This window comes from Trachypithecus francoisi, unplaced genomic scaffold, assembly GCF_009764315.1.
Source record: "Trachypithecus francoisi isolate TF-2019V2 unplaced genomic scaffold, Tfra_2.0 Lachesis_group0, whole genome shotgun sequence".
Taxonomy (NCBI): domain Eukaryota; kingdom Metazoa; phylum Chordata; class Mammalia; order Primates; family Cercopithecidae; genus Trachypithecus; species Trachypithecus francoisi.
The window spans coordinates 141,516,188-141,529,347 of record NW_022681453.1 but is presented as its reverse complement, the minus strand read 5'-3'; the positions used below and the strand labels follow the sequence as shown (position 1 = coordinate 141,529,347).

Here is a 13,160-nt window from a genome sequence, read left to right as displayed (position 1 = left end):
ACTCCTGTTCCCCAGTCTTTTTTTTAAAGTGTTGGTGAAAATTTTAGGAGGTGGAAATGGGCAATCTCATTTCTTGGGATCGTACATTGGAACAGTTCATCTAGAAAGGCAATTTCGTGGGAAGTTTCAAAAGCTCTGAAGATGTACACATCCACAAATACTCCAAGATATTCCTAGACAGGGAACACCTGGGTCAAAGATTAAGCTACAAGGAGAATCACTAGTTTTGGTTTCTCACATTTTACTTTTATAAACATGCCCAACACCAAGAGACCGAATAAACAAATTATGTGCCTTATTCAATGGAATACAAATACATAAAATGTAATTCTGCAGAGAACATTTAATGATTTGGAAAGATTTTTCACAATGCCAAGTGCAAAGGCTGATTTCAAAGCAACCCGTATTGTGGTTCCACCCATGTTAAAAAAACAAAAAAAACAAAGATCTAGAAAGCTAATAAACCAGGAATAACAGTTGTCACTTCTGAGTAATGGGCTTGTCGAAGATTTAAAATCTTTATTTTCTAAAGTAACAACGTATATGCATTGCTTTTGTAATAAGAAAATCCACAAAAACACTGTTATGTTAAAAAATAATTTACCTAGTTTTGGCAAATGCTGCAGGGCAGGGAACTCTACAGTGATGACTGACATGTTCTTCCCTTGCTGCTTGTGTTTCCACTCTCTATAGCTGAATGCTCACCTTTCCAGCTTCCCTGACTGCTGGGGTGGCCAAGTGATAGGAGTTCTACCTAGTGAGATGTAAGTGGAAGTCTGCTGGGTGGACATGGAAGTTTCTGGGAAAGCTAATGCCTCCTAAAAGGTGGGGATACTTCTGGCCCCTCTACCTCTCCTTTCTTCCTTCTGGAATGTGGAAGTGATGACTCGAACAGCAGTAGTCCTCTTGTGACCACGAGGTGATAAGGATGGTGCAGCAGAAGGGTAGTCTAAGCTTTTGATGACACCTTAAGTCAATGCATCAACCCTGGACTCCCTACCTCCAGGCTGCTTGTCATGGGTGAGAATTCTGACACAACAGTTCTGGCTAGCTCAGGTTTGAAGGCTTTTGGCTGCAAATAAGACTTAAGCTCTCTCCTCTAGGTCCTGGGTCGTTCCTATGGTTCCACACTGCCTCCATGGATAGAAACAGTGCCTTATCAAGGCACTTTCTCCCTAAGCTGGTGCTGCCCTCTTTTTGGCATTCGTATCTGAATTTATTTGGTGGCTCTTAGAGGAGAGGAGCACTGCCCGTCTTTTGTAGCACAGGAATGTGTTAAGCAGCCCTTGTGCCCAATAGAGCAGGACCTTGTATGAGACAGCCAGTCAGCTGTCTCTCAAAACACTATGTGCTGGGCATTGTGCCATGTGCTGGGGAAGGCAAAAAGCAAAATGGACTCATACCTTGTCTTTCTGAAGCTTATCACTTGGTAGAAAACAAGAATATGGAAAAGTCAGTTAATCCTTTGCATCGTCATTAGTGTGCAGTGTTTTGAAGAACAGGGTGCCATGCAAGTGTGTCCTGGAGGGGCCTGGCCTGGGGCTCAGGGAAGGCAGCCTAGAAGCTCTTTTCTGTCTCTAGGCTCAGCAAGATGTATCCCAAATTCCCAGGCTTGTCTGTGACAGCCTCTGCATCACAATGCCAAATGGAAAGCATTTTTCCTTTTGTCAGAGCCCTTGCCTGCGGGCTTTATCGTCCATATATGCAAAATGAGGGAACTGGACTCCACAAACTTCCAGCTTCCCAGAGCTCAAATGCCACATGAAAGCAGCTGGGAGAGGCCACCACAGGAATGGTGCAAACACAGGCTGGCAAGGCAAAGTGGGGGCTGTTTGCTTCCCAGCCTTGGCAGAGATGGGTCCCACATTTGTTCAGAGGAAGAGAGGTCTCTGCAGGGAACAGAGTATGCAGAAGCCTTAGGAGTAGGCCTGTGTGAGCAGCAGCAGGAAGGCCAGTGGGAGTGGGGCACAGAGATGGATCCTGTGTGGCAGTGAGCCGTGGAGGTCAAAGCCCTAGGATCCAGCCTGTGTTTCAAAAGGATTTCAGGTCAGCCCTTGCCCATTCTGTTTGCTCTCAGAGTGAAAAAAAATCAAGAGGTCAATGGTGGGGAGATCTGGTAATCTATGCAGCAAATTGCATTGATGGATGTTGTCTCAGACCTTGCATGTACTAAGGTAACCTGAGCAATGAAGCATTTATTTTTATTTTGTTTTAAAGTATTTTTAAATGTGTCTGACTTTTGTAATCATAAGAAAATTCAAATTGTAAAAAATGGCAAGTGGTTATCCCTAAGGATAAGATTATCAGGGACTTTCACATTCAATGCTATATGTCAGCAATTTTTAAATTTTTGGTCTTTGAACAGTGTTATTTTCTATCATTCCATGCCTCTAAACATTAATGGGTATTCCTCTAGGCAATGTACAAGAAACAGGCAACGACAGAAAAGTATTAACTCAGTTTCATGGTCACAAAGTCAAGTTACACACACACACACACACACACACACACACACACACACACACACACACACACACACACACACCCCTGCTTCTTCCAGTCCAGTTAGGCCTGAGGGAACAACCTTGGAGGTTCACCGCAGGAGGGTAATAGCTCTTTTTTCTTCCTTCACTTCCAGTTCTCTCTTCCCTCAGTCTCTAGTGCTTCAAGCTTGAAGGCAGGTAGAAAACTTTTGAAGGCAATCACACCTACGTTGCCTGTTGGCGGGTGGTTGGGAGAACTGTCGAGGAAGGAGGATGAAGTCCCTTGGGCAGGGTTAGCAGCACACATCTTTGGAGTCTGACAACCTACTCACCAGCTGTGAGACCGTGAGCAAGTTTCTTGACCTTTCTGAGTCTGTACCTCACCTGAAAAATAGGAATGACACTGCTTCCATTCCCAGGGCTGCTCTGTGCTGCAATGAGACGACACAGGCCAAGTGCCTGGCACACAGTGCCAGTGGGTTAATGGGGTCACTGTCTTTGTTCCAGAGCACAAAGACCTCTGGCTCTGGAAACAGAGGGCCAGGCTGTGTGGTCTAGGACAGGTTCCTTTGCTTCCACTTCTCCAACTGTGAGATGGAGCTTCAGTGGGACAAGGCGGGGGGCGGACATTTCTACTGCAGGTGTCCCTCACAGCTCTTCTTCACTTCAGTGGGTTCCTCCTTGATGCCACTCATCTGAGACTGTGACTGATGGACTGCTGGCAGGCGCCTAGCCCTGGGCTCTGCGGCACCCAAACCTGCTGTGCCAGAAAGTGAGGATTCCTGGAGCTGAGGCTGCTCCCAAGTTTCATCTTCTGTTGGGCCTCAGCCTCAGGTCTCGTTTTGGCTCCTGTGCCACCCCCTGGAACTAGGGAGTGATGCAGAGTCTCCGGAACTGAACCAGGATGTCAGGCAGCTGGAGAATGTTAGGGATGTTTTACTGCTTATTTTGCTCTATTTTTCTATCAAAATTCTGCTATGCCTTTTAAAATAGCGATTTCAAGCTCATTGGTCTATGTGTGAGCTTTCTTCTGAGTTTTAAGAAGACAAAGGGAATGGTGAAATGAATTTTTTTGCCCCTCCCCTTAAAAATCCATAAAAGTTAACACGAAGGTGAAATTTTTTGACTTCAGCTCTGTCCTTGAGACCCGTAAACTTTTCCTGAAATTTCAGCAGAGTGATGTGCAGTTTTCCTGGGGAGGGTACCCAAAGCTTTCCTGATAGTCTCACTGCAGTTGGTGTGATGGAGTACATAGGAACACTTGCCTTGTAGCAATGACACTCCAATTATTATATTTTCTTCATGACAGAAGCCACTTGCCTGAAGCCAGTACCTACCAAGAGACAGATGCTTGGGGTTGAAAAGGCTTTTGGCTATGGCTTTCACGAGGAATGCATAAAAGACCACCTATGAAGTCTAAGGTAAAAGGTGATAATTACCAGTAAAACAAGGAAATCTACCCCTGCCACTAGCAAAAAACCAGAAGGCCGCCTTGAGAAAAAAGTATGACAAATTTTGTCAAGTTGAAACGATATGACTGCCCAGTGTGTTTGGTCTTTATGGCACTATCATTTAAGGTCAGAGTTTCTCCAAGTTGACTGCCAATCAAATGGCTTTTCACTGCTCAGACAGAAACAGGTGCTCTAAGCTGGGCACAGCTGACTTTTATGATCCCCACTTGTTCATTAGGGAGGTAGAAAATCAAAAGCAAGGGCAACTGTGGGTCTGGGAGCATTGCCGAGCTCAAATCTCTGCTCCAGCAAGTAATGTCTCTCATCCCTGAGGTACAGGCTGGCTCCTAAATCTCTCTGGTTTTAGTTCCTCTCCTTAATTGGGGTTGTTGTGGGCTCAGATTAAATAAATGGAAAGCCTTTAAAAGGTAACTGTGCCATATACTGTGTTAAGAATTTAATAAATAAAAATCTAAGACTTTATATTGGTAGAAAATAACTTTTACCTTCCAACTTCCCTGTTATGAAGGAGAAGAGGATGTTCTGGGCATGTGTGTGCAGGTGAAAATGGGAGAGTCAGGTTATCACTGCCCAGCATCCCTAGGAATTTACTTTTACAATTCACAAAAGTTTTAAGAGAATCATTATTCAACATGCATTAGTAAACCCCCTAAACTTGCCACATTTCTGCAAATGGTAGGCACAGACGCTCCACTATTGTGGCCTTCTAACCTGTCATACTCGAGGGGTTTTCTCCCCCTTCTTTTATTTTGGTAGTTCTCAAACTTGAGTGCATTGGCCTTACCCCAGAGCTGCTAACTCAGCAGGGGTGGGTGCAGCTGGAGGATGTGCATGTCTAATGAGTTCCCAGGAGATGCTGGTGCCGCTGCTGCTCCAGGGAGCACACTTTGAGAACCACTGCTCCATTTGCTATTAAATACATTCGGGGAACTCCCTTCCCAAACTCTGCTTTTCCCAGAAGAGCTGACTGGGGTCAGCAGATGGTAACCAGCTTAAGACAAGGTGGCGGGTATAAAAGTGTGTGTCTGGCGAGCTCCCTACATCACCAGGGCTTTTGGTTGTCTACAACTGGCCTCCAGAGAGAGTCTTATAATTTGGAGTGTGGCTAGCTGCAAAGGTAGGATCCCAAGGAAGTTATAATACAGAGATTCTAAAGTCAGATCTTCAAATGATCACAAAATCAAGGTTTTAGAAAAGGGGAAATGGACACTCTGTTTTTTTCTGACCAGGTGGCATTAAGTCAGCCTAAGTGGAAGGTCTGGAATGTTCAGGAGGGGAGAGGCTGTTCTCAAGGAGGTGAATACACTTTGGAAAAGAAGCCACAATGTGAATGGAGGTCTGTGGCTCAGGGGTGCCGCTCTGGCTGTATCTAAGCATGCGGGGGAGGCAGCCCAAGGTTGTGCTCCCCTAGGCTAGCCTTGAGGAAACAGTTCTGGACAGGGGTGGGGGGAGGTGGGTGGGGAGCACAATTTGCCTTTGTGGTCTCGACCTCTGAAGGTCACTGTGCAAACTTCAAATGAATTCAGCAGCTCAATACCAAAATTAAGTAGAGCATCCTCTGGATCTTAAATGGTTCTCTCATTCTCTCTCTGGACTTGACCCCATTTTATATTTTATTAGGTTTTTAATCAGGTTCCATTACGAAGTGCTTTAAACAAGGTTAGAATCTACAAATGCACAAAGGGAGAGAACACTGCCTGGTCTACCTGGTTTAAGAAACCAGAGTGGAAGCCTCTGAGAATGGAGAAGGCTTTTTTGCTCAGTCCCTGGGAGCAGCCCTGGACTTCCATCATCAGCTTTGTCCCCTTCACGTTGGCTCCTCAGCAGCAGGAGGCAGTGGCTCAACACATGGACTCTGAGGCCAGAGTGCTTGGGTTTAAACAGTAGTGACACCAATCACCAACAATATGGATGGTGTGGTCTTGGTACTTACCTGAAAGGCTGGTTACATGACCTGCCTATTATAAGCAGGAAATGGAGGCACCAAGTACATGGCTAAATGTACATGGAGGGCTCAGGGCAGTGCCTGGCAGTTTCTACTCTGTAATTGCCTGCTACTATTAATAATGATGCCACTGAAAGGAAACAAAGACCCAGGGCTTCAACAAACGGCAAGAGTGTCTGACCTTGAAGGACACTGGGCTTGAGCTGTGCTCATCCATTCATTGAACAGATTTATTCAGTGTCTACTTAGTGCCAGACACTGAACTAGGCTGGAGGGTACAGCAGGGAATGAAGCTGAATAACCCTGCCCTCAAGGAGCTTATGGCCAGTGGGAAAGACACAGATTCAGCAAAGATTCCCATTCATGAATGAGTAATGACAAAATGAGATGAATGCTCTGAAGGGATGGAATTCAGCTTGCTGAGTGCACAGAAGAGCTGTTACCTGACCTGGTCGCCTGGGTAGTGGGAGTTAGCTCTGTCTAAAACCTGGAGGATGGTCAGGCATCAATGACGGGAGTTTGGAGGCAGCTGGGAGCTTTCTAGATAGGGCTGAGCTGAATGAAGGCCCCGTGGCAGGGGCCAGAGGGATCTTAAGGAAAGGGAGGAGGGGTGAGGAGGGGAGTGGATGTCATTCACAGGTCCCACTGAAGTTAGCGTGAGGATAACCCATTAAGCAGTTATAAGGCCAGGAATGGGAGGCATTTGCATGATTTAGGAGTGCATTTAGTGTGGCAGAGATAAGCCTGAAATGGAAGCTGGAGAGGTTGTGGGGAGACCCAAAAGCGGGTGGAAGTGGTTTTGAAGCATCCCCTGGAGTGCCTGTGACAGAGTTCCTGCCCAGCTTGCTGTCCCCACTGGAGATTTTTTTTTTTTTTTTTTTTTGAGACAGGATCTTGCTGTGTTACCCAAGCTGGAGTACAGTGGCACAATCTCTGCTCACTGCAGCCTCAAACTCCTGGGCTCAAAAGGTCCTCCCACCTCAGCTGCCTGAGTAGCTGACGGAACTACAGGTGTGTGCCACCACACCCCCGTCTAATTTTTAAAAACATTTTTTGTAGAGATTAGTCTTGCTATGTTCCCCGAGTTGGCCACTGGAGAGTCTGATGGAGCAGGTGCATGGTGGCCCTTGGGATCCTGCTTTTCCAACATGCTGAAGCTGCCACCCATGGACCACACCGTGAGTGGCTCTGGCTTGGACTCTGTTGGTGGTAGGCAAGTTGGTAACTGGATGAAGGAGACGGCAAGAAGCCCTTTCTGAAAACTGGGACTACTTTGCTTTGAAGATATTTGTCCCTAAACATAATTTAGTACAAATTTCAGAGATGCCGTTAACGATATAGGGATGGGGTGAGGAGATAGAACTTTACAGAAGTCGACTCACCTTCCAGAATTCTAAGGTGATATAGATGCAGGTGGCTCTGGTTAACTCGGGCTCTATGTAACCTGGGTGCTATGCAAGGTTTGCATGGTGCTTGTTTTTATCCATCTCTCTGGTTTTCAGAGCAGCAAGATCCCTATACAAACAGACTATAGACTAGGCCTGAGTTAATCAGAGTGGCTCTGGATCTTTGTCCTATAAAAAGCTAGAGAGAGGAACATCCTCCTTTTTATTAGTGTTTTGGAAAGGACACTAGCCAACCCAGCCACTCTATCTTGAAAACTCTTGCTTGGGCTCTGAAAAATGGTGATGTCACATATAAGATTTAAGTTAGGCACGAAATACTACTCCAACTCTAGAGACCTCCATTAGTTTTCCAGCTCTGCTGGGTCCATGACTGTAAGGACCTGGGGAAAGGAAGCCCATCGGTCAGCACAGGTAATGAATGGCAAGTATTACCTTTGATGGAGTGTCTGGCAGATCAGTGCCCTAGGAACAATCCCGTGCTTGGTTCTTATCCAGCACTCAGGTCACTGGGACATGCGCTGATGGAGAGCTGTGGAACTCTCCCCAGCCAAGAAAGGTGTTTGCTCTCCAGGGACCCTGGGATCATCTAAGAAGTAGATGCGTTACCTGTATATGTGGCTACAAAGAGCCTTCCTCTCTCCAGCAGGCCACTGTCCTATTACTAGGTCCTCCCTTTCCTCTACTTTGCCCTATTCAAAGCTACCATCACCAAGTATCAAAACAACGGTCCCAGCTCCGCACCTAGGAGGAAATGTTCAGCTGAGTGGTGCTTAACCCTCCTGATGGCCCATAACTTCATTTTCACAGTGGGAAGCCTGGTCGCATCATTTTCTCTGTAGGAAGCTAATGTTACCAGGAGTGTCTTTTCCTTTAAAAGTAGAGCCTTTGTGTTGGGGGATAAACAGCAGACTCAGGAGGCCAGTGTCTGCAGGGGAGCTGCAGCAGCCAGCCCAGAACTGCCTGGGTTCTGGAGCTGACGGTCCTCTGCGGTGGGTGTGGCTGCCTCGCCAGAGGGCGCCCTTGCGGGTTCTGGAGCCGGAATGCTGCCTGTAGTGTGGTGCGGCCCTGGTGTTGTGAAGTAGCCGTTCTCTGATTGGCAACGGCCTGATTCACAACACCAGCTGCCCCACCACACCATGCTGGGGGGGTCTCTGGGGCAGGCCGATGGGCGCAGAGATGCCTCTGTGCTGCTGCTGCTGCTGGAGGAGGAGGTGGAGAGAGGACAGAGAACAGCCAGAAGTGAGAACCAGGAAGCAAGCATAAGCCAACATTTCACTGCCCTCCCCAGCCCCACCTGAAAGACTTTTTTTGTTGTGCCTTTTGTGAACTTCCCCATCCCATAGGGGTCATGGGTGGGTATCCATGGCTCCAAGGAGTCCTGGGTCCTGAATACAAACTTACCTGTGCATTGGTATTTCTCTGGGAAAACACAGCTCTCCACAGCTTGAGTATGTCCAATGATGGGCCTTCATAGTATTTGATGATCACTGCACCTCCCAGAACAAAGTTTTTTCCCCACCAATGCTTTTCTGGGAGAAATGCAAGGAATCCCATTATTGTGTTGCCAAACAGAAACCAGACATGGTTCTTTTTTTTTTTTTTTTTTTTGAGACTGAGTCTTGCTCTGTCGCCCAGGCTGGAGTGCAGTGGCCGGATCTCAGCTCACTGCAAGCTCCGCCTCCCGGGTTCATGCCATTCTCCTGCGTCAGCCTCCCAAGTAGCTGGGACTACAGGCGCCCGCCACCTCGCCCGGCTAGTTTTTTGTATTTTTAGTAGAGACAGGGTTTCTCCGTGTTAGCCAGGATGGTCTCGATCTCCTGACCTCGTGATCCGTCCGTCTCGGCCTCCCAAAGTGCTGGGACTACAGGCTTGAGCCACCGCGCCCGGCCCCTAGACATGGTTCTTACCTCGTATTCTGAGTAGTTTCTTTCCCTTGGCTGTCCCTCACCTCTCGATTTGTATGCTGTCCAGGGTCCCCAAACCTCCAAGGCCACGCTTGGAGTAGCACCCATGTCTACTGAGGATGATCAGGGTCAAAATGGAACCCTTCAAGGATGCACAGCAATCTCCCTGACTCAGTCCTCTACAGAGTGTGGAACACATTCCAAATAAAAAATAAGGGTGACCACCGAGGCAGTCATAAAAACCAACCAAAGCTGAGACCAGCTGAAAAGAAATCAGGTAGACAACATGGAAATACTTAACCATCACGGCACCTCCTTTCCATCAGCTGGTGACCCGCCGGGGTGCTTCCTCCCCTGGCTTCAGCTGGTCCAGGATCCTGAATGTCTGTACTAGGGAGACCCAGTAGTAAGATCACTTGGGAGCTCTCCTTTTGGTAGCTGCCTGGATTTTATCACCATTATGAAATTATATAGCATAAACTTGACGTGAAAATAGCATTTGAAGTTTAATCCCTATTTCCAGGTGTCAATAAACACTTTAAATGAACAGCTCTTTGGCCCAAAATGGCTCCCGCCTGCTGTGTGGTTCTTAGTCACCCAATCAAGAAAAATCACATTTCCCACTTTCTGCCATCTATCTTGGAACCCACTTTATTTTAAGGACATAAACTTGGCAAGTTCCTAGTACTGGATATGGCGTAGAAGTTCTGCCAAAGTTCTTGCCAGAGTCGGGGGAAGCAGAAACTTCGAGTAATTTATCAGTAATAGCTTATCACCAAGCCACGTAAATCACTGTGGTCTTGGAGTTCAGAAATGTCTGGATTTTTCCTATCTGCAATCAAGGATTCTCGGCTGGGATGTTAGGCTATAATCTCTACCCTGGGGCCTCTGGCCCACAGAATCCAGGCTGGGAATCTAGGTTGGGAACACTAGATAAATGTGCATAATTGATGAGCATTGGTGTTGACAAAGTTAACATGGCTGGCTTTCCAAGCATCAGGTAGAGACCTGCATTTTTTTCTTTCCCATGGGGCTGAAATTTCTGTGGACTGTCTTGAGGGCTAACAACCACTCACTTTGAGAATGAGTAAGTTCCAGAAAGTGGGATTAACTCCTTATAAAATAAAGCAACCAGACTGTGAGTTGCTGACCAAGAGGGTACATGGGAAGGTCACGCTGGTACCAGGTAAAACCTGTACAAACTCCAAGAAATTAGACAACACAAACCCACATCCTGGCACTATCCCATCTCTGTCTGAGGGGCAAAAGGTGACTCAGGAATAGGTGGGAAGCTGAGGCCATGAACAGACTCATCTGTAGCCAACTCCACTTTGTGGTTCTGTCGAGAATCCACCAGTGCCTAAGGGGAAACAGATCAAGAAATCATCAACAAATGGCCATCATGTTTTAACTTCAAATGCTTGCAAGGACTTGGCACCTTAAAGGGCAGGGCCAGGCCTGGCACAGGCCCTACCCTCTCCTCCTCTAACCCTCCCTGTTCTTCTCCTTACTCTCTGTGCTTTCTTAACTTCTCAAATGAACCATGCTCCCTCCCACCCCAGGGCCCTCACACGAGCTACTTCCTTCGAATGCCTCTTTCCCAGTTTTGCATGTTGAATACCAACTCCTTCAAGCTTCAACTCCAGTCACTTCCTGGACCTCCCCAGACCAGACCTGACTCCTCTGTAACATGCTCTACAGGTATCTGGTCCTCTTCCTTTAAAGCACTTCTCATGGCATGCAAGTGAAGTCTCCTCCAACTTCACCACTGGGTCCCCAGCGTTGGCCTTGTGGGAGATGCTTGATGAATACTGGTTGGATGAATGAATGATTGCAACCAAGACTCAAGGGCCCAGTTATTCTTTTCTAAGTGCTCAGATGAATCCCTCAGGAGAATAAATATGGCACCAAGTATTTTAGAAACATACATGGTGCTATTCTGTAATGAATAATTTTACTTCAACAGACCTCTTAACTCATCTTCCTGACTCTAGGCTAACACCACACTGATCTGACTCACCCTCTCCTAAACTCTCCATTGCCCCAGGATAGAGTGAGTCCCAGATTCTGCAGACTCTTTTCCAGCATGCCCCTCCCCGATGGTACAGTGGTGCCCCTAGCATACCACATGTGCATGCTTCTGTGGATCTGAACCTGACTGGAAGGCCCACACCCCTTTCTATCCAGAAAACTCCTTGTTCTGCAGTCCCGGTTCTGGACCCAGCCATCAAGGGGGCCTTCCTTGCCCCTTGCTCAGCTTGTGCTCTTGGCCTGGCCTCTGACTCTTGTACCTTTCATGTCCTTCCATTACTATTTACATCTTCAGTCTGTCTTAGTTGATGGTGACCCTGAGGATGGAAGCCATCATGGAGTCACCTGGCAGGTCAGCACCCACACAGCACCTGGAACACAGGGGCCTTCAGCCTGGATGTGCTTCCATTCCATGAGGGGGTCCTGCAAAGCAGGAGGTGTAAGGGCACCATGATGGTAAAAATCTGTTCTTTGTGTCCCCTATGAATCATCAGAATATCCAGAAAGTTCCAATATTTTGCCATATTAAGTGGATTTCTTCATCTCCATGGCCACCCAAACTCCCAGTCCAGACCCGTGCCACTTCTTGTCTGATCTAGGTAGTAAGGGGCTAACACAACCTTCCCACAGCAGCCCGAGTGACCCTCTTAAAATATGAATCAGAAGATGTCTCTCTCCTGCTTCAAACCTTCATTTGCTCCCCATCACACGTGGTATAAAATAATTTCCTGCAAAAGCCCACAAGGCCCTGTGGGTCCAGCCCTTCCTGCCCGTCCACCGTCATTCCCTCCTCCTGGGCTCTGGCTGCGCTGTCTCTCAGATCTTGAAACATAGAGCAAGACCATATGGTGTCTTCTGCAGTGTAAAAAGATCAGGCCTGCCTTGTGGATGGAGCCTCTTTTGAGTTCAAGAAGATGTCACTTGACAGGGTGTGTGACATGCCACATCCCGAGTGGCATGTGGACTAAAGCTCAGCTGGAACACACCCTGCACCCTCCCACCTCAGGGCTTTTTACCTGCTATTGCCTCCTTAAGCACCTCAGCTACTCCAAGGGCACTTTAAGAGAATGCAAGATATCTAATATTCCAATAATCCTGTGCCAATTGTAACCAAAGCCTTTATCTCTTATTACTTTCCAATTTGGCCTGCTTACATTAGTCCGCCTTCACCACTAGCTTGGGAGGGTCAGATCAGCTAATGTTTTTTGTTTGTTTGTTTGTTTTTTTAACATCACATAATGATTGTTTGGTACAGGCAATACCAAGGACATGACATTTATCTAAGTTTTGTAACATCAGAGGTCTCAAATCAACAAAACATTTTTCGCCTGTTCTGGAAAAAGATAACTGCAATAGAAATGCAGGATGTGTTTCCTCGTCAACCACCTCCTAGGGTCATCACGGATCAGCATGAATTCCATTCAGAGTTTGCCATCAGCCACTGACTCTGGCCAGCTCAGGAAGCCTGCACGGTGGGGAGTGGGTGATTCAGGGTTGGACCCCAACTCCAAGATCCTGGTTCAGCCAGCTTGGGAGTGAAGTCCAGGAATTCACCCCCCAACCCCAAGGATTCTGATAAACCAGATTTGGGAACTGCTGCTCTAAATCTAGGGCTCTGTTAAAAACTGATGTTCCTGATGGGCCTCAGTACAGTGGGAGTCTGATGTGGCTTTGACTTCTGAAGAAAATCAAATTTTGCCCATGTGGCCAGCACTGTTTGTGCCTAGCACCTCCGTTCCTATATATATAGGGTGCGACTCTTGGCTTAAGGGCTTCCTTGGGTCAGGAATGGGAGCAGGAGTGTGTTCAGGCTGCATGTGGGCCGGCTGGGTGCCAAGGAGTTAACATTCCCAAGGAGCATCAACCAGTGATGGACAGGAGTTGGTGGATAAACACCCGGCTCTCTGGCACCCTGGGTG

The 13,160-nt window shown here is 47.3% G+C and overlaps 1 long non-coding RNA gene across 1 annotated transcript; it reads right to left on the bottom strand.

Moving 5' to 3' along the window:
- Positions 1-325: 325 nt before the first annotated feature.
- LOC117083984 lies at positions 326-8,886 on the bottom strand. Its single transcript, XR_004437276.1, has 2 exons — positions 7,283-8,886; positions 326-3,816 (listed from the first exon to the last, which is right to left on the bottom strand). It is a non-coding gene; the product is annotated as an uncharacterized LOC117083984 (long non-coding RNA).
- Positions 8,887-13,160: the final 4,274 nt, after the last annotated feature.